The following is a 20,259-nucleotide window of genomic DNA, read 5'->3' as shown; positions in this document are numbered from 1 at the left end:
ATATTGAATATAGACCAGAAACCTAGACTTGTCACTGAAGATCATGTGATTCCAGTGTCCTGGCTGCCATTGACGGTGCTCTCTGGCCCACTGCAATCGACGCTGGCGGTGTTGTCTGGTCAGACGTGGCTTTCTCAGGGGACGCCTGGCACGATAGCCTGCTTGAACCAGTCGTTGGTTGACTAGCCTTCTGGATACAGGCACATTTGTCAGTTGCTGCCACTCAGCCCAAAGCCGATTCGCTAACTTGGTACGGCCATTGCGGACTAACCGGTGCAGCTGGCGATCATCCATCCTTGTGGATCTGCGGGGACGTCCTGACCTCGGTATTGGAGTAGGGACACCCCTCTGAGCATTTCGTTTCAGGATCTTTGACACCTGACCTTGAGTGATGCCATACTGCCGAGCAATAGCACGCTGTTTCATGCCGGAATTTCATAAAGCCACCACTACATGACAAACAGCATTGTCGAGTTGACGGACCATCTCCAGGGGAAGCGGCAATAACTTTTGTAGACGTGCAGCAGTTGTTTTCCACTAATACAGAACGCAACAACCCTTATATACCCGATTGTGAAGCCAATCGTCAAATGTACCTGTCCGTACATTTTGTCACGCCACCTGTGATATAATCCTGTTATTGACTTCTTGCTGGGACAGACAATCAGTGACATGGTTCTTTTAACAAAGAAATCACCGAAGCGTAAAAGAAACTCACCAGATTGATATACCGAGTTCAGAAAGTAAACCCAAGTCAAGGAAAAAAAAAAATGCCACATTAAATGCCAAGTCTGTAATAAAGATCCTCTGCTGCTATGCTTATAGTAATGCAGCATAGCGAACCAATTGTTCAACTTTTCATAAAAGCACCAAAACTGGTACACATGTTGACTAATGTATTCTGAACAATTCTGGATATGGAGCCACTCGAGATTGTGCCTTGGTCAGCTTTGGCGGCCATTTTGAAAAATGGCCGCCATTCTACTTTAACAACATGGGATATCTGTCATTGTTATTTGCTTTGCAGGTTTCTTAGAGGTGATAAATACTCCATGTGATGTGCAATTACAAATAAAAACAATACACATGTCATTTGTGTTGATTTAATATAGTTCCAACCATTGTATTGGGGGGAAAAATGGTCATTTTTATGGGAAAATCCATTTTCGCACACAGCATCGGTGACAGGTTCAGAAGTATTTTGTTGTGGTGGTGGTAGTGGTGGAAGTGGTGTTGTAATTGGTAATAGTGGTGTAGTAGTAGTAGTATTAGTGTGGTAACAAGGTGTTTTGTGTCTTTGCAGAATATTGAGTGATAATCATGACCATGTCAAAGAAGATCCAGCTAGCGCATTCTTGCATGGACCGTGCGTCTGTTGGCCCGTCCAACACAAACTGGGAACTGTGTGCCATATGCCAGGAGGATACAGCAGAGTCCCTTGTTTGCCCAGCAAATTCAAAACGCCCAAACACAGGGAGTGGGTACAAGACACTGGCCGGGAATCTGATGCAGTTTGGAGAGCTGGGCTTACTACCCAGAACGCTGCAGTTTGCTAGACTTGATGAAGGCGAGGGCATCGAGGCCGCATTGGTTGCCCACAAAGCTGTCTATCATAAACGATGCATGCTTCGTTTTAATACTACAAAGTTGAAAAGAGCACAGAAGAGGCCAGCAGGAGGCAGCTCATCTGGTGAAGGCAATGCCGTGCCAGGAAAGCGCACCAGGTCACGCAGTGCAGAATCAAGTACCTCTAGTCAACCCGCATGCTTCTTCTGCAGACTGTCTGGTGTGGACTTACATGAAGCCACCACCTTCAAGATTGATCAGTGTGTGCGGCAGTGTGCAACACAAATTGGAGACCACGAACTGCTGGCACGGCTCAGCATGGGTGATATGCGGGCTCTTGATGCCAAGTATCATTCCAAGTGTTTAATGTCTCTCTACAATCACGCAAAGGCCTCTGTCAATGCTGAAGACAAAACTGGCCATGAAAGTGTGGTCTCCGGAATTGTGCTGGCAGAACTTGCCCTTTACATTGAAGATACTCACCTGGAAGAGGACACATCTCCTGTATTCAGACTTGCCGACCTAGCAAACCTGTACGCGACCAGAATGGAGCATCTTGGAGTTCCCTTGGACACGAGAGTGAATACGACAAGGCTGAAAGAACGCCTACTAGCCCAGCTCCCAGGCCTACGGGCACAGAGCAAAGGACGAGATGTCCTGTTGGCTTTTGATGAGGACATTGGCGAGGCACTTGGCAAAGCCTGCGAGCAGCACTGTGACAGTGAAGTAGTTCACCTCGCTCGAGCTGCACAGATAGTTCGTCGATACATGTTTGAGGAAGCCAACTCATTCACTGGATCATTCAAGGAAGGCTGCCAGCAGGAGGCTGTGCCACCTGTGCTACTTGCACTGGTAAATATGGTGCTGCATGGACCCAACATCAAGAATCAAATTGATCCTCCTTCAACACAGGCAGCTTTGTCCATTGCACAGCTCCTGAAATTCAACGGTGTCAAGCATCGGCAGAAGCAGAAAAGAAGCACCTCTCCTGTTGGTACAAAGACACAAGAACATCCAGCTGTCAGACATGCCACATCTCAAGAAACTCCTCTGCCAATGTACATTGGCCTGATGCTGCACGCTGAGACTCGCAAGAGGGGACTAGTGGACAAGCTCTTCAGCCTGGGTCTCAGCATCTCATACGACCGTGTCCTGCGCGTTTCTGCAGAGATGGGAAACCGGGCGTGTCAGATGTTCCAAACAGAACAAGTGGTCTGCCCGCCAACCCTGCGTGGTAGTGTGTTCACGACCGCAGCTGTGGACAACATCGACCACAATCCTAGTTCCACAACAGCAAAGGATTCGTTCCATGGAACAGGGATCTCTATCTTGCAACACCCAATGTGTGCAGATGGAGGAGTGGAGCGTGGGATTGTCATCACTGGCGGGCCTGCTGTATCAAGGACTGTTGACCATCTACCTAAGTACTACACTGAGGTAACACCCGTTGCTTCCACTGTCAAGGGCTCAACAGTACCGGTCACCTCCGTGACTTCTCTGAAACGGGACAGCTTTGCAGAGCATAAGGAGAAAGAGTATGGGTGGTTGGAGAACCTGAGAAGTGCGCTCGAAGTTCAAGATGTGACCACAGACGGAGTCTATCAGAAGACATCATGGGTGGCAAGCCAGCCACCAGGAGCCAGGCCAAGCTATCATCACGCCAACTTCACTGCTTCCTCTGTTCCATGAGCGTGCACACACGGTCGCAATGATCAGACACTCCATGGATGTGGTCAGAAATGCCATTGAAATGCCAGATTCCCTGCTCACCCTGACCACCACGCCAGTCAACATCCAGGATGACACAATGCACTGCATTGAAAGGTTTGTGGTGCTCCTCTATGACCGCACCAGTCCATATACGGACGTCAACGAGGCCAGAAAGAAACTCTTCGCCAAGAGGAACTCCGTCCAGCGCATCCCACCTACCTACGATGCTTTGGAACAGCATGTGAAGAGATCAGTCTTCCAGGTTGGCTATGTCTGGGGGCAGGTCTTGGTCCCTCAACCCGTGCTTCCATCACCAACAAGCTGGGGCTGGCGGGAAACAGAGGATGGGTCCTACGAACCGCTCTGGACCACACTCCCTGAGGCTTCAAAAAGCTGCTTCGAGCTGGTGTCGTGCGGCTGCAAAAAAGGCTTTAGAAACCGCTGCAAATGCAAGAAGGCTAATCTGCAATGCACTGGACTGTGTGCTTGTGAAGGAGAATGCCAGTAGACACAGACCGTAGCCGCTTCAAAGTCAAGTAGTCTTCTTGACTTTGAAGTCAAGTAGTCTTCAAAGTCTCAAACCTGTCTCCTTCCTCCAAATCCTGGTGGCGTCTGGTCAAATCCGTTTCTGGTGTTTGTTCCCCCTCCATCCCCTCCCTTACCTCAAATGGCCACACAGTTGACATCGCACGTGACAAAGCCGAATGCCTCAACTCTGTGTTCGCCTCGAAATCCTTAGTCCCAAACCCATCTCTCTCTGTTCCCACCTTTCCCAGTCGAACCCAACTGCTCCTGGACTCTGTGTCCTTCTCTCCTGACAAGGTGGAGGAGTTTTTGTCAAACCTCGACTCTGATTCCGCAACTGGACCAGACGGCATCAGCCCACGGGTCCTAAAATCCTGCTCTGCCGCTCTATCTCACCCTCTCTCTGTTCTTTTCACCCTATCTTTTGCTCAAGGTCATCTGCCAGCATCCTGGAAATCAGCTAACATTACCGCTTTACACAAAAAAGGTGCAAAAACAGATCCTTGCAACTACAGACCAATCAGCCTGCTCCCAATTATCAGCAAAGTCATGGAATCCATCATTGCTTCGGATATGAAATCTTTCCTCTTCTCCAATGGCTTGATCTCTGATCATCAATTTGGTTTCAGACCAGGTCACTCTACTCTGGACATGCTGCTTCTGCTGTCTCAACAATGGATGGAGGTCCTCAATGCCAAACAGGAAATCAGAGCTGTCTCCCTTGATATATCACGGGCCTTTGATACGGTCTGGCACCCAGCTCTGCTCACCAAACTCTCCTCCTATGGTATCCATGGAAATCTCCATGCATGGCTTGCGGACTTCCTCTCTGGTCGTAGTCAACGTGTGGCCCTGAATGGATTTCTCTCATCTCCCCTTCCTGTGCAGGCTGGAGTTCCCCAAGGAAGTGTGCGGGGCCCTGTGCTTTTTCTGGTCTTTATCAATGATCTCTCTGACTCTCTGGAAAATCCTCTCTATCTCTTTGCTGATGACTCCACTCTCTGCCGCTCCATACCTCTTCCCTCAGATCGGCAGTCTGCAGCCTCCTCACTCTCTGAAGACCTGGACAAAATCACAGACTGGTCAAACAAGTGGAACATGTCTTTCAATCCTGACAAATCTCACTCTCTTACTATGTCTCTCCGAAAAGATCGACTGGACAACCCTCCCATCTACTTTCTCAACAATCCTCTCCAAGAAGTTCTGTCACTCAAGCTTTTGGGTCTCACTATCTGCCATGATCTTTCTTGGGAAAACCACATTTCCAAGCTGGCCTCCAAAGCCAGTCGCCGACTGGGCATCCTCCGTCGTGCGAAGTCCTTCCTCGGCACACCTGAGCTCCTCACCACATACAAGACTTTCATCCGCAGCTCAATGGAATACTGTTCTCCCCTATGGGCTGGTGCTCCTGCCTCACACCTGGCTCGGCTTCACGCTGTTGAATCCAAAGCTTTCAAAATCATTGGAATCTCCCGCGATGAAGCTATCTCTGAGGGCCTTTCACTCACTCACCGCAGGCAGGTAGGTGGCCTTTCTGTCTTCTACCGACTCCTCTCCGGCCTTGCTCCCCCAGCTCTCTCTGTGCTCTGTCCCCCAAATATTCCTACAGGTCGCACAAGATCTGCCAGCAACCTTCCCTCAGATCTCGCGGAGATCTCGCGGAGATCTCGCGAGATCTTGGAGACGGCGGCAGGGATTTTCGAAGCTCCACACGGTCTCCACGTTTTTCGAAGTTAAGTCTGTTCACAATTGTATTTTGTCGAAACTGTATTTATCTTTCGGTGTGTGAAGTTATTGTGTGCAACTTTGGTTGTTTCTCGGTGTTTATCTTTCATAAATTGATCGTCTGTTTGCCGTGTCGCGAGCAAGGCCTTGTACAGTGTGCACTGTACAACCTTGAGGCTTTGTTTTTCTCTCAGTGGTCCGTCGTTTGTGATCCAATAACTTTCGTTCTCTGTATTCCCAGTCTTTTCACCCATAGCCTACTTCCTTGTGTAAATCTCAACTCAAAAAAAAAAAAAAAAAAAAAAAAAAAAACATTTCCTTCTCTGTTCTCATTCGTTTATTCATTCTTATTCGTTCGTTCGTTCTTCGACCACGTGTTTCTCCCCCATTTCCCCAGATAGTTTTCACTCATTAACCTTCAATGTTTACACTTTCCCCTCAAGTTATGTATTCCGTCATATTTTATAACACCTTTTTCTTCTTCTTCTTTAAAAGGCTGCTTTCGACTTGCTCACCAAATCAATTCATCCCAAAAAAAATATCCATCTCCTATAGTGCCTTTGTTCTACATTCCCTAAACTCTCCTGCACTCCATCCTCCATCCAGCGTCCTTAAACGTATTTTTAACTCGAAGGTCACAAGAAACTCATTTTGCAATAAATGTTCGTTTCCCATAAATCGTACACTTTCAAAAATCCAATCTCACCCCTCCCCTCCAAATCTTCCCCATAACCCCTCCCCTCCAAATCTTCCCCATCACCCCTCCCCTCCAAATCTTCCCCATCACCCATCCCTTTCAAATCTCCCCCCTTGCCCCCTCCCTCCTAAACTACTCCCTCACCCCTCCCCGCCAAGACGCCCCCTCGCCCCTCCCCTCCTAGACTCCTGCCTCACCCCTCCCCTCCAAATCTCCCCCATATCCCATCCCTTTCAAATCCCTCCCCTTGTCCCTTCCCTCCCAAACTCCCCCCTCACCCCTCCCCTTCAAATCTCCCCACCCTCATTGCTTCTCAATTTCCCCCCGCTCACTCCCCCTCCTCAAAGCGTCCTCCCCGCTTCTTCCCCCTTCAAACTCTCACCTCCATCTCCCCCAACCTTCTGCCTCGCTCTTCCCCCTCCTCAAATAACACCTCATTGTGGCTCACCCAATCACCATCAAACCTTTTGTCCGCCCCATCCTTCCCTTTCTCCGAGCTATTCTGAAATCTCTGACACACCTTCAACAGCTCTCCCTACCTCTTCCACCTCTTCCACATCTTACCCTACCCCTCCTCCCCCCTGTTCTGTATCTGATGCTCCCCCTTCCTCTTCATTAACGGTATGGACCTCAAACATCCGGGGCCTTCGTTCAAACTTAACTGATCTCTCCATACAGGTTGCTTCTGTCAAACCAGACGTGATCTGCTTAACAGAAACTTTCCTCCTTTATGATGTCTCTGATTCCATAGTATCTCTCCCGGGCTACTCCCTCCTCCGGTATGATAGACCTGAGCCTCGTCCTGGAGGCGGGGTTGCTATCTTTATCAAAAACTCTCTTCCTCACTCGCCCTGCACTGCACTCTCTCCACCTCACCCCCAGGAATACCTCTGGCTACGGCTTCCCCTTCGCTCCCACCTCTTGTTCATATGTGTGTTGTACCGTCCACCAAACAGTGATGACTCCATCTACATCTCGCTGTCTGATGATATGGACCAACTTCTATCTACTCATCCCAACTCTCTCTTCCTCATATGTGGTGATTTCAACTGTCATCATGCCAGTTGGCTGGGTGTGGGTACCTCTCTCACCAGCCATGGCTCCTCAGCAAAGGACTTCTGCGACTCACTGGGACTGACACAATCTGTCAATTTCCCGACCCGGATCTCAGTCAACGGAACATCTTCTCTTCTGGACTTGGTTATGACTAACTTCCCTGAAAATGTCTGCTGCTCTTCTTCTGCTCCGATCGGATCATCTGATCATGTCCTTGTTAAAGTGGACATCTCTCTGACCATCCTCAGGGAGCCTGCTCAGCGTCGACGAGTCTGGCATTTCACTCAGGCCAACTGGCACGGTCTTCAAGCAGCCATCAATCATCTGGACTGGTCTCCCATCTCTACCACCTCTGACATCAACTCATCCTGGGAATTCTTCCAAAGTAAATTGCTCTCTCTCATGCACAGATTTATCCCATCTCGTCTTCAGTTGTCATACCCTTCCTCCCGTCCATGGTACACGGAATCTTGTGGTGAGGCTGTTGCCCAGAAACAACTTGCCTTCGTCTCCTGGAAAGCAAATCCAACGGAAGGAAATCTCATTTCCTTTCACAAAGCCCGAAACAAGTGTGTGTCCACCCTCAGAAGAGCCAGGAAACAATATCTCTCCGTTCTCAAGACCGAACTCTCTTATCTGTCTCCCTCTTCCAAATCCTGGTGGCGTCTGGTCAAATCCGTTTCTGGTGTTTGTTCCCCCTCCATCCCCTCCCTTACCTCAAACGGCTACACAGCTGACTCCGCACGTGAAAAAGCTGAATGCCTCAACTCTGTGTTTGCCTCTAAATCTTGTGTCCCAAACCCATCCTTCTCTGTACCCACCATACCCAGTCGTACCCTGCTGCTCCTGGACTCCGTGTCCTTTCCTCCTGACAAGGTGGAACAGTTTCTGTCAACCCTCGACTCTGATTCTGCAACTGGACCCGACGGCATCAGCCCACGGGTCCTAAAATCCTGCTCTGCTGCTCTATCTCACCCTCTCTCTGTTCTCTTCACCCTCTCTTTTGCTCAAGGTCAACTGCCATCTGCTTGGAAATCAGCCAACATCACCGCTTTGCACAAAAAAGGTGCAAAAACAGATCCTAGCAACTACAGACCAATCAGCCTTCTCCCAATTATCAGCAAAGTCATGGAATCCATCATTGCTTCTGATATGAAATCTTTCCTCTTCTCCAATGGCTTGATCTCTGATCATCAATTTGGTTTCAGACAAGGTCACTCTACTCTGGACATGCTGCTTCTGCTGTCTCAACAATGGATGGAGGTCCTCAATGCCAAACAGGAAATTAGAGCTGTCTCCCTCGACATATCACGTGCCTTCGACACGGTCTGGCACCCCGCTCTGCTCACCAAACTCTCCTCCTTTGGTATCCATGGAAATCTCCACGCATGGCTGGCGGACTTCCTCTCTAGTCGTCGTCAACGTGTGGCCCTGAATGGGTTTCTCTCATCTCCTCTTCCTGTTCAGGCTGGAGTTCCCCAAGGCAGTGTTCTGGGCCCCGTGCTTTTTCTGGTCTTCATCAATGATCTCTCTGACTCTCTCGAAAATCCTCTCTATCTCTTTGCTGATGACTCCACTCTCTGCCGCTCCATACCTCTTCCCTCAGATCGGCAGTCTGCTGCCTCCTCACTCTCTAAGACCTGGACAAAATCACAGACTGGTCAAACAAGTGGAACATGTCTTTCAATCCTGACAAATCTCACACTCTTACTATGTCTCTCCGAAAAGATCGACTGGACAACCCTCCCATCTACTTTCTCAACAATCCTCTCCAAGAAGTTCTGTCGCTCAAGATTTTGGGTCTCACTATCTGCCATGATCTTTCTTGGGAAAACCACATTTCCAAGCTGGCCTCCAAAGCCAGTCGCCGACTGGGCATCCTCCGTCGTGCGAAGTCCTTCCTCGGCACACCTGAGCTCCTCACCACATACAAGGCTTTCATCCGCAGCTCAATGGAATACTGTTCTCCACTATGGGCCGGTGCTCCTGCCTCACACCTAGCTCGGCTTCACGCTGTTGAAACCAAAGCTTTCAGAATTATTGGAATCTCCCGCGATGAAGCTATCTCTGAGGGCCTTTCACTCACTCACCGCAGGCAGGTAGGTGGTCTTTCTGTCTTCTACCGACTCCTCTCCGGCCTTGCACCACCAGCTCTCTCTGTGCTCTGTCCCCCAAATATTCCTACAGGTCGCACAAGATCTGCCAGCAACCCTCTGATGGTTAAACTGCCGAAATCTCGGCTCTCCGCTCACCTTCACTCTTTCATTCCTCTTTTCTCCCGCCTCTGGAACAAACTCCCTCACTCCCTTCAATCCCACTCCTCCCTCCAGGTCTTTAAAACAGCTGTTCACCACCATCTCTTATCTTCCCCCATCCAAAACCTTGATCTTTTCTACCCCCGCTAATTCACCCCAGATCCACCTTGTTTGAAATTCCAACTTCTTTCCTGGAAGTCCTGGCAGTGTCCATATGTTTTATACCTCTCCCACTGCCCCCTTCCCACGCCCCCCCCCCCCAAAGCCCTCGCCCTCTCTCAGATCTCTCGATGTCTCCATGTCTCTCGGTCCCTGCTCTCAAATGTTGTGTTTGTGTCCTTCCCCCTCTCTCCCCATCTTGTCTACCGCTCCCTATGTTATATGTTTTATGTGTCGGTTTGTCTTTCTGTGTGATTAATGTTCGCTCTTTCACGAGCCTCGATATTGTATACAAAAAAAAAAAAAAACCCTCTGATGGTTAAACTGCCGAAATCTCGGCTCTCTGCTCACCTTCACTCTTTCATTCCTCTTTTCTCCCGCCTGTGGAACAAACTCCCACACTCCCTTCAATCCCTCTCCTCCCTCCAGGTCTTTAAAACAGCTGTTCACCACCATCTCTTATCTTCCCCCATCCATAACCTTGATCTTTTCTACCCCCACTAATTCACCCCAGATCCACCTTGTTTGAAATTCCAACTTCTTTCCTGGAAATCCTGGCAGTATCCATATGTTTATACCTCTCCCACCCCCCCCCCCCCTGCACATGCCTCCCCCCCTTCACATGCCTCCCCCCCAAAGCCCTCTCCCTCCCACAGATCTCTCGATGTCTCCATGTCTCTCGGTCCCTGCTCTGAAATGTTGTGTTTGTGTCCTTCCCCCTCTCTCCCCATCTTGTCTACCGCTCCCGATGTTATTTGTTTTATGTGTCTGTTTGTCTTTCTGTGTGATTAATGTTCGCTCTTTCACGAGCCTCGATCTTGTATACAAAAAAAAAAAAAAAAAAAAAAAAAAAAAAGTAAGTGTGCAATAATTTGACTACATTTTCTGAGTTTGTCATTATCACGATTATCAGTTCCCTTTTAAAAATAGAGTAAAGTATGTAATCTATAATGCAATTTTTGTTGACTCCAAACCCATTGAATGTGATGAATATCATTTGACTCATGTTCTCCAATAATGGGTACTTTTCAGCGAAAAGTTTCAGGAAAGCAGCCATTTACAAATCAAATAATGGCTTTTTTATCGAAAATACTGTCTCATAATATTTGAATACGCCTTTTTCATGGTCAGTTTACTGAATTTTACACGTTCCTTATATCTACCACCAATACAATAAGAAAATAAGAGTATATAGCCCATTTCGCTAAAGTAGAATGGCGGCCATTTTGGAAAATGGCCGCCGTAGCTGTCCAAGGCACAATCTCGGGTGGCTCCATATCTAGAATTGTTCGGAATACATTATTCTACATGTGTGCCGATTTTGGTGCTTTTATGCAAATTTGAACAATTGATCTGAAATATCAGACTACGCTGCAGGACTATTAGAACCTGGAGAAGATTGAGTTTTTTGTCCACACCACCATCCAAAACATGATTTTTTTTTACCACCATTGACCCCCCCAACCCCAGGCCACCTTCTTCCAAATTTTCTATTTTTTAGTTCCTGAGAATCTGCTTCTGTATCTATCTATATTGACCACCCTGTGCTGTGCATCTTCCCCGACCCCTATTTTCTCCTCACCTACCTTTTTTGTTCTCATCTCCCTCTATTTTATCCTGCAATCCTGCTGTATTTTATCCTACTTGGTATTTCCCCCCTGACTCTACTCTTCTTTTCTTTTTGTTCTGTTGTGTCCTGATCCGTTCAGTGTTCTCGCTCTTCCACGAGCCTTGACGTTGCATTAAAAAAGCTGTGAGATAAAAACCACTGTCTTTCTGTCAATGTGCAGAATAATTATCATTAGTACCAGATTGTCTGTGGAATGGTAAGAACAGTTTGATGTCGAAACACTGAGGTTAAAACAGTAATCATGAATAGAAATAGTCATCAATAGGAGAGATGGTGACATTAGATATCGATCTCATCAGAAACTTTAACGGTTGGATGCACTCCTCAAACTGAACAAGAACGGCACTCGGTAGAGCGCATACCCGTGCCAGGCTGAATGGTTGACGTTTTGTATCCCACTGATAGGCCGGATCTGCATCCGGACCTTAACCGAAATCGAATTGGCTTGTTATTGTCACCTACCCCAACACATGCAACAACTTTTGTCATAGCCATTTCCATAACTTCTTGAAATACCGTGCTGTACATGTATAATCGCCTTTGGCCCTATATCTCCATCATGAAGAATCAATGAAAAAATTCTCAGATCGCAATCCGAATATTCACGAATATCTAATCAATTTGTTCTTGACACACACCCAACCTGTCCAAATTTTATCCAAATCCATCCATAACTGAGATAACCTGCTCAAAGACCTTTGGTTACGGAGATAGCAATGATAGCAGCCGCCGCAAGATCACAGAGAATAAGGAACATTGTTGAATAAATGGTGTGCATTTTCACTTACGACCCTACAAATGATCTCAGATGTGGAGGTGCTGCAACTGGTGGTGTTCGAGGTGATGCAACGATCTTTAATATGTGTACTTTAGGTGCAACTTGAAGTTTAAATGTAACAGGTATCTCTGTCTCATTCACATAAACAAGCCATTTGAGTGAAAACTATTTAAATAGACATGTCATTCTGCAAGGTTTGAAACAAAATTCTTTCATCGTGAAAGAATGAATTAAACAAGTAAACACAATGTGATGTGATATATTGAGAGTCCGGCTTACCTTCGAGCAGCTGAGCAGCTTTGCTTGGCTCCATGGGTGGAGAATCACACGGTTCCTGCTTTATATGATCATTGCTCAAAGCATCCTGGGAAGTCTGAATAAGGTTTTGGAAAGTTTCTGACATCACTACTTGAGCTTCACCTGCAAATCACGTGACAGCAGTTAATCACAATAAAGGGAGGGATAAACAAGTAAATTGAAACCAAAACAATCATTCTAAGTAGTGGGGAGAAACGCACTGGGTCTCCAACAGACAAACTCATTTTCACACTTAACCAAAGAGGTCAACAAAGGAGGGGGTTAATGGCAAAAAAACAGTCGTGAATCTGAAAAGGCAGGGTAGTCTGGAAACTCAGCCTTTATATTTTCGTTATACTCAATTCCTCTCATACACATACATTTCTTACCTCCAGTTATCACTATATTGTGATGTGGAAAGGTGGGGGGTGGGTGGGTGAGGGGAGGGGCAAAATTCCACAGCAAAATTGTGCGAAGAATAGTATGGATTGCGTGTTCCAGTGAGATATAATTACTCTTGAATGAGGGATCTGGCTGGGGTACGCTGTAGGTAATATATGCACAGTCGAGGCAGTGATTTTAAACAATATAGGCGAATATGGTGAGGGTGTATCATGTAAAACCTCCTGCAGAAGAGACACCAGGTGGAGAACTTGTGCACAAACACATTAAGAAAGCGTTATGTGCTTTCAAAAAGCATTGATTGGTGCAGCATCATTTTGCCTTTGGTTTTCTCAAAAAGTGAATATGCTTTAGCTTTGGTTTATCGGGGTATTTTCCAGTGCGGAATTTCCCAGCAAGGACCTTTTGTAGAAATTTTACCGTTGTGGTTTAATAAAGATTCGACTCTGAATCTCAACGTCTCAGATGTATTTTCTTCCACGCTAAATTGATGACCATGACGACGGGCATAAAAAGCGACAGGCATGGAGTTGCAAGCACACAATGGGTCGCTGGGAACAAACAGCAAGTCATGTCCTTCATGGACACTCAACCAGCTTCATTGGTGGAAACGGTTTCCTTTGAGCTGCCGCAATTCTGGATGAAAGATTTGCAGCTGTGGTTTACACAAGTCGAAGCTCAATCAGACACCGAAACATTACTACCAAGTTGACATGATTCAAATACATTGTTGGCTCCTTGTCACAGGAGATGCAACAAAGTCATGATGTCTCTCCGAAAGGACCGACTGGACAACCCTCCCATCTACTTTCTCAACAATCCTCTCCAAGAAGTTCTGTCGCTCAAGCTTTTGGGTCTCACTATCTGCCATGATCGTTCTTGGGAAAACCACATTTCCAAGCTGGCCTCCAAAGCCAGTCGCCGACTGGGCATCCTCCGTCGTGCGAAGTCCTTCCTTGGCACACCTGAGCTCCTCACCACATACAAGGCTTTCATCCGCAGCTCAATGGAATACTGTTCCCCCCTCTGGGCTGGTGCTCCTGCCTCACACCTTGCTCGGCATCACGCTGTTGAGGCCAAAGCTTTCAGAATCAATGGAATCTCCTGCGATGTAGTCAACGCCGAGGGCCTTTCACTCACTCACCGCAGGCAGGTTGGTGGTCTTTCTGTCTTCTACCGACTCCTCTCCGGCCTTGCTCCCCCAGCTCTCTCTGTGCTCTGTCCCCCCAATATTCCTTCAGGTCGCACAAGATCTGCCTGCAACCCTCTTATGGTTAAACTGCCAAAGTCTAGGCTCTCTGCTCACCTTCACTCTTTCATTCCCCTTTTCTCCCGCCTCTGGAACAAACTCCCCCACTCCCTTCAATCCCACTCCTCCCTCCAGGTCTTTAAAACAGCTGTTCACCACCATCTCTTATCTTCCCCCATTGAAAACCTTGATCTTTTCTACCCCCGGTAATTCACCCCAGAGTCCTTGCAGTGTTCATATGTTTTAATCCTCTCCCACCTCCCCCCAAGTCCTCCCGATGTCCCTGCTCTCAAATGTTGTGTTTGTGTCCTTCCCCCTCTTCCCCCTCTCTTTTGTGTCCTTCCCCCTCTCTCCCCATCTTGTCTGCCGCTCCCCTTGTTTTTTGTGTTTTGTGTGTCGGTTTGTCTTTTTGTGTGATTAATGTTAGCTCTTTCACGAGCCTCGATCTTGTATACAAAAAAAAAAAAAAAAATAATAATAAAGTGATGTATTTACTGCAACCTCCAACAAAACCCCACACACAAGTTTGAAGACCATACTCAAAGCATACGACTCCCTTTGAGCACTGCCGTTTTCAACTTCTTACAGATGAGGATTCTGGAGAACGAAGACCCACAACTACTCCATCACATGCAGCAGCTTCTGGGTGACCGCCCTGCTACCTCCGATCAGTCACTCTTTCATGAGTTGTTCTTGCAAAGTTTACCAACACATCCACATCATACTTGCAGGAAAAGTAAGGCTGGCACTACCCACTGCTGCGGCTCTGGCTGAGCATCTCATGGACAGACCTTGGCTCCAGCACAGCACATCACACAACTGCAATCTGAAACAGTGGACCTGAAGAAGTTCATCCAAGAGCTCCATGCTACGAAATACCAGTTGTGCCAATCATCGTGTACTGCTTCTAGGGACAGAGAGAAATGCTGTACCTCACACCACCATTTGTCTTCCCCTTCTGTGAACACTCCAGATTGGTGTTGGTACCACGTGATCTTCGGTGCTAATGCTCATCAGTGGAGAGCACCGTGCTCGCACCGTGCTCATACCGTCTGCAGAGAAATAACGACGCCCACAACTAAAGGTGACGAGTTCACTTGCGCGATACGCCAGTCACCCTCTCTTACTCATATATCGTACTGGAGTACTTCGTTTTCTTGTGAAAACAGGGACAAAGGTGAGTATTGTTCTACCACCTGCCACTGAATGGAGAAATCAACAGGAATATTTATTACATACCTATTACATGTGCTATTGCTACTTTTGGAGAACGTGTCATCCAGCTATATTTGAGTTTACCTCACTCATTTCCGTGGGTATTTACCAGTGCTGACACCAGATAATCTATCCTTGGTATGGATTTTTGTGCCATTTCAATCTCCTCATACATGTCAAACATCACTGTCTATTGGATGACCCAACACAGCTTAGCATCCTCGGTAAAGCATTCACTTTATCGTCGCTGAATATCATGTGTCTTCCATCCACATTGATGTGTCCTTTTCAGAAAGGATCTTGTGACTTCCCATTTATTCAGAATTTTAATGCTGCACAAAATGGTGCTGCAGTCTTCTCCAAAGTGAGTGCAAGTACAGCACCTTTGATTGGGAATTACTCCCTGTATATCTCACCATCAAACCTTCCGCCACATCTTAGCGGCCTGGCCATTCTCTATTCTGACTGACTTTTTTTTTCTTTTCTATTTGTATACAAGATCGAGGCACGTGTAAGAGATAACATTGCCAAAAAAACAAAAAACGGACACATAAGACAAAATGAAGGGAGCGGGAGACCGTATGGGGAGAGGGGGACGCACACAAGTACAACATTTGAGAGCAGGAACATTGAGAGATCTGTGGGAGGGAGAGGGCTTGGGGGGAGGAGGTGAAGATGGAGTTAAAAAACACATGGAGCAAAAACAAACAAAAAAACAAAAAAACACATGGACACAGCTAGGACATACAGGAAAGAAGTCGGTATTTCAGAAAAGTGGATCTGGGGTAAATTAACGGGGGGTAGAAAAGATCAAGGTTTTGGATGGGGGAAGATAAGAGATGGTGGTGAACAGCTGTTTTAAAGACCTGGAGGGTGGAGTGGGATTGAAGTGAGTGAGGGAGTTTGTTCCAGAAACGGGAGAAAAAAGGCATGAAAGAGTGAAGGTGAGCAGAGTCTTGATTTTGGCAGTTTCACCAGAAGAGGGTTGCTGGCAGATATTGTGTGACCTGTAGGAGTATTTGGGGGACAGAGCACAGACAGGGCTGGGGGGGCTAGGCCAGTGAGGAGTCGGTAGAAGACTGAAAGACCACCAACCTGCCTGCGGGGGGTGAGTGAAAGGCCCTCAGAGTTAGCTTCATCACGGGAGATTCCAATGATTCTGAAAGCTTTGGTTTCAACAGCGTGAAGCCGAGCTCGGTGTGAGGCAGGAGCACCAGCCCAGAGGTGAGAGCAGTATTCCATTGAGCTGCGGATGAAAGCCTTGTATGTGGTGAGCAGCTCAGGTGTGCCAAGCAAGGACTTCGCATGACGGAGGATGCCCAGTCGGCGACTGGCATTGGAGGCCAGCTTGGAAATGTGGTTTTCCAAGGAAAGATCATGGCAGATTGTGAGACCCAAGAGCTTGAGTGACAGAACTTCTTGGAGAGGATTGTTGAGAAAGTAGATGGGAGGGTTGTCCAGACGGTCTTTTCTGAGAGACATAGTAAGAGTGTGAGATTTGTCAGGATTGAAAGACATGTTCCACTTGTTTGACCAGTCTTTGATTTTGTCCAGGTCTGCAAAGAGTGAGGAGGCTGCAGACTGCCGGTCTGAGGGATGAGGTATGGAGCGGCAGAGAGTGGAGTGATCAGCAAAGAGATAGAGAGGATTTTCCAGAGAGTCGGAGAGATCATTATTGAAGACCAGAAAGATCACAGGGCCCAGAACACTGTCTTGAGGAACTCCAGCCTGGCCAGGAAGAGGAGATGAGAGAATTCCATTCAGGGCCACATGTTGACTACGACCAGAGAGGAAGTCCAAAAGCCATGCATGGAGATTTCTATGGATACCATAGGAGGAGAGTTTGGTGAGCAGAGCGGGGTGCCAGACTGTATCGAAGGCACGTGATATGTCAAGGGAGACAGCTCTAATTTCCTGTTTGGCATTGAGGACCTCCATCCATTGTTGAGACAGCAGAAGCAGCATGTCCAGAGTAGAGTGACCTGGTCTGAATCCAAATTGATGATCAGAGATCAAGCCACTGGAGAAGAGGAAGGATTTGATATCCGAAGCAATGATGGATTCCATGACTTTGCTGATAATTGGGAGCAGGCTGATTGGTCTGTAGTTGCAAGGATCTGTTTTTGCACCTTTTTGTGTAAAGTGGTAATGTTGGCTGATTTCCAAGCTGATGGCAGATGACCTTGACCAAAAGAGAGGATGAAGAGAACAGAGAGGCATAAAAACTGGGAAAGGTGGTTACAGATAGCGATGGATTTGGGACACAATATTTTGAGGCAAACACAGAGTTGAGGCATTCAGCTTTTTCACATGCAATTTTCCCACACATACGATTGCCACTCTCTTTCCGTCAATGCTTCAGGGGCACTCACTGCCAACCATAGGAGCACCAACGGCGTGATCACGAGAGGGTCTTCCTCCAATGGGGGTGGGGAGGGGGGGGGGTGGGGGGGGGGGGACAAATCCATGTCCATTATTATAAACATCACTGAGGGCGAAGTGAAACAATTAGATTAATGAACAGGATTCAAAATAATTATATTGATATGAGTGGGAAAATTCGATTCCTGGTTTCGATTTCTGGTCTGGGCGTGTAATTTTCCCACATATATCAGTTTAATCATAAACACGTGAAAAACAAGGGTGTACTATATGATAAGCAACTAATTCCACATCAAATCACAAGAATAATTCGCATGAACATCTCGCCGAACCAATACCTCGCCCAACAGTCAGTCTCTCATAAAGAAGTTACAACAGTCCGTCTCTCATTTGGTAAAGATCGACGAGAAACCTCAGTTAGCAAAACAAACAAGAATTGCTTTGCAATACATGTCCCCAACCGGGCCCAATGAATGTTATTGGTCAAAGCAAAAAGGGCATACCACCATGGAAAATTGGCGAAAACACCCCAAAACTCAGACTTATTCGGCAACTTATCATATTAAAGCCATGTAGCAAGTTTCAGTTGAATATGTTAAGGGTTTTGAAAAAAAGAAAAAAAAAAGACCAGCAAACCACAGCTGGGACAGACAGATGGACGGACAGACAGCCAGATAGAGAGCAAACCTTTAGTCCCCTCCAGATAAGGGACTAACAAACATTTTATAGCAGAGAATTACCAAGTAGAACAATAACATGAAGATTGGTGTCATTCAAACCTTTGGCGAGTGCGGAAGACTGATCCAAAAACTCGGATTCCACCTTCACAGCCACAATAAAATCTGAAAATAAAACATCGCACTCAAACCCAATTTAAGGGACATAATTTCTAAGCAAATTCGTTATCACAATACATGTTCAAGAAGTGTTTGCTTTTCAATCTCTGGTAAATACTTACTTGAAACATGGTTTAAAAAAAACAACCTCTCTGCCACATTTGTTGCGATTTCAATCGTCATCATGCCAGCTGGCTGGGTGTGGGTACCTCTCGCACCAGCCACGGCATCTCAGCAAAGGACTTCTGCGACTCATTGGGACTGACAATGTGTCAATTTCCCGACCTGGATCTCAGTTAACAGTACATAATCTCTTCTAGACTTGGTTGTGACTAATTCCCCTGCAAATGCCTGCTGTACCTTCAACCTTTGTACAAATGTACCTTACCCGATTCAAAACTTTACCTGATTCAAAATTCAAAACCTAGTTGGGTAAATTACTTTGAATTTATCTCCCAATTGGTTTATTGGTTTATCTCGCAATGGTGAAGAATCACTTTAAAAATTCCACTAGCCGGATCCGAATCCGGATATTCACCAAAATCTAATCATTTCGTCCTTGTCACATACACTTGTGTCTATACACAATACTTGTCAAATTGTGTCTATACACAATTGCGCCAAATTTCGTCCGAATCCGTCCACAACTTTTTGAGATATCTTGTTCACAGACAGACAGACTTCTATCAATATCTTGTTCAAGATATCTTGTTCTTCTTCTGCTCCAATCGGTTCATCTTATCATTTGCTTGTTAAAGTGGACATCTTTCTGGTCGTTCTCAGAGAGCCACCTCAGCGTCGACGAGTCTGGCATTTCACTCAGGCCGACTGGCATGGTCTTCAAGCAGCCATCAAACATCTGAACTGGTCTCCCATCTCTACTGTCTCTGCCATCAACTCATCCTGGGAATTCTTCCAAAGAAATTTGCTCTCTCTCATGCACAGTTTTATCCCATCTCGTCTTCAGTTGTCATACCCTTCCTCCCCTGCACCATGGATATTGTTGGCAATGTCACTGACCATTGTTTTCAGGTAATTCTTCACAGCTCTGATGATTTTTCTGCCAACTGCAGTCGTTTTCCTTGGCCGACCTGGCCATTGTATATTGCTATGTACACCAGTGGTTTCTTTCTTTTTCAAGATATTCCAAATTGTTGTATTTACTATGCCCAATTTTTGTGCTCTGGTTCTAATTGAATTATGCTTTTCTTTCAGCTTCCAAATTGCTTTCTTTTCTTTTATAGACAGTTCTGCGGTCTTCATGTTGTTTTACGCCTACTGATTCCAATGGCAGACGCCCAAAGCAAGGCCAAAGGCTAAAACCAAGACTTGACATTCACAGCTCGATGTGTGAACAATCAATGCAACAAGAAACACCTGCCAGTCATTTATTCCAATACTTATGCTTACCTAAAATGAAATGTCTGAACGTAAAAAGTGCTATTGTTCTACAATGGTAAGACATATATGCATGGTACACTGAATGGTACACTGAATCTTGTGGTGAGGCAGTTGTCTTGAAACAACTCGCCTTCGCCTTATGGAAGGCAAATTCAACTGAACGCAATCTCAGTTCCTTCCACAAAGCTTAGAACAAGTGTGTGGCTACCCTCAGGAGAGCCAGGAAACAATATCTCTCCACTCTCAAGACTGAACTCTCAAACCTGTCTCCCTCCTCCAAATCCTGGTGGTGTCTGGTCAAATCTGTTTCTGGTGTTTGTTCCCCCTCCATCCCCTCCCTTACCTCAAATGGCTACACAGTTTACACCGCACGTGA

The 20,259-nt window shown here is 46.6% G+C and overlaps 1 protein-coding gene and 1 pseudogene across 10 annotated transcripts in view; one reads left to right on the top strand and one right to left on the bottom strand.

Annotated features, from left to right (window-relative positions):
* Positions 1 to 20,259, top strand: part of LOC144891325 (transcription elongation regulator 1-like) — a 573,096-nt gene that overhangs the window by 459,435 nt on the left and 93,402 nt on the right. The gene's annotated exons all lie outside the window — the stretch shown is intronic.
* Positions 1 to 20,259, bottom strand: part of LOC137424212 (uncharacterized) — a 101,753-nt pseudogene that overhangs the window by 64,279 nt on the left and 17,215 nt on the right. Inside the window, exons 3-4 of the transcript XR_013622701.1 lie at positions 18,426 to 18,488; positions 12,381 to 12,521 (exon numbers count right to left, since the gene is read on the bottom strand). The product of XR_013622701.1 is annotated as an uncharacterized LOC137424212 (transcript). The remainder of the gene's footprint in view (positions 1 to 12,380; positions 12,522 to 18,425; positions 18,489 to 20,259) is intronic.

This window comes from Myxine glutinosa, chromosome 3 (genome assembly GCF_964187855.1).
Source record: "Myxine glutinosa chromosome 3, kmMyxGlut1.1, whole genome shotgun sequence".
Lineage (NCBI taxonomy): Eukaryota > Metazoa > Chordata > Myxini > Myxiniformes > Myxinidae > Myxine > Myxine glutinosa.
The sequence above is the reverse complement of the archived record's forward strand: the minus strand, read 5'-3'. Positions and strand labels throughout refer to the sequence as shown.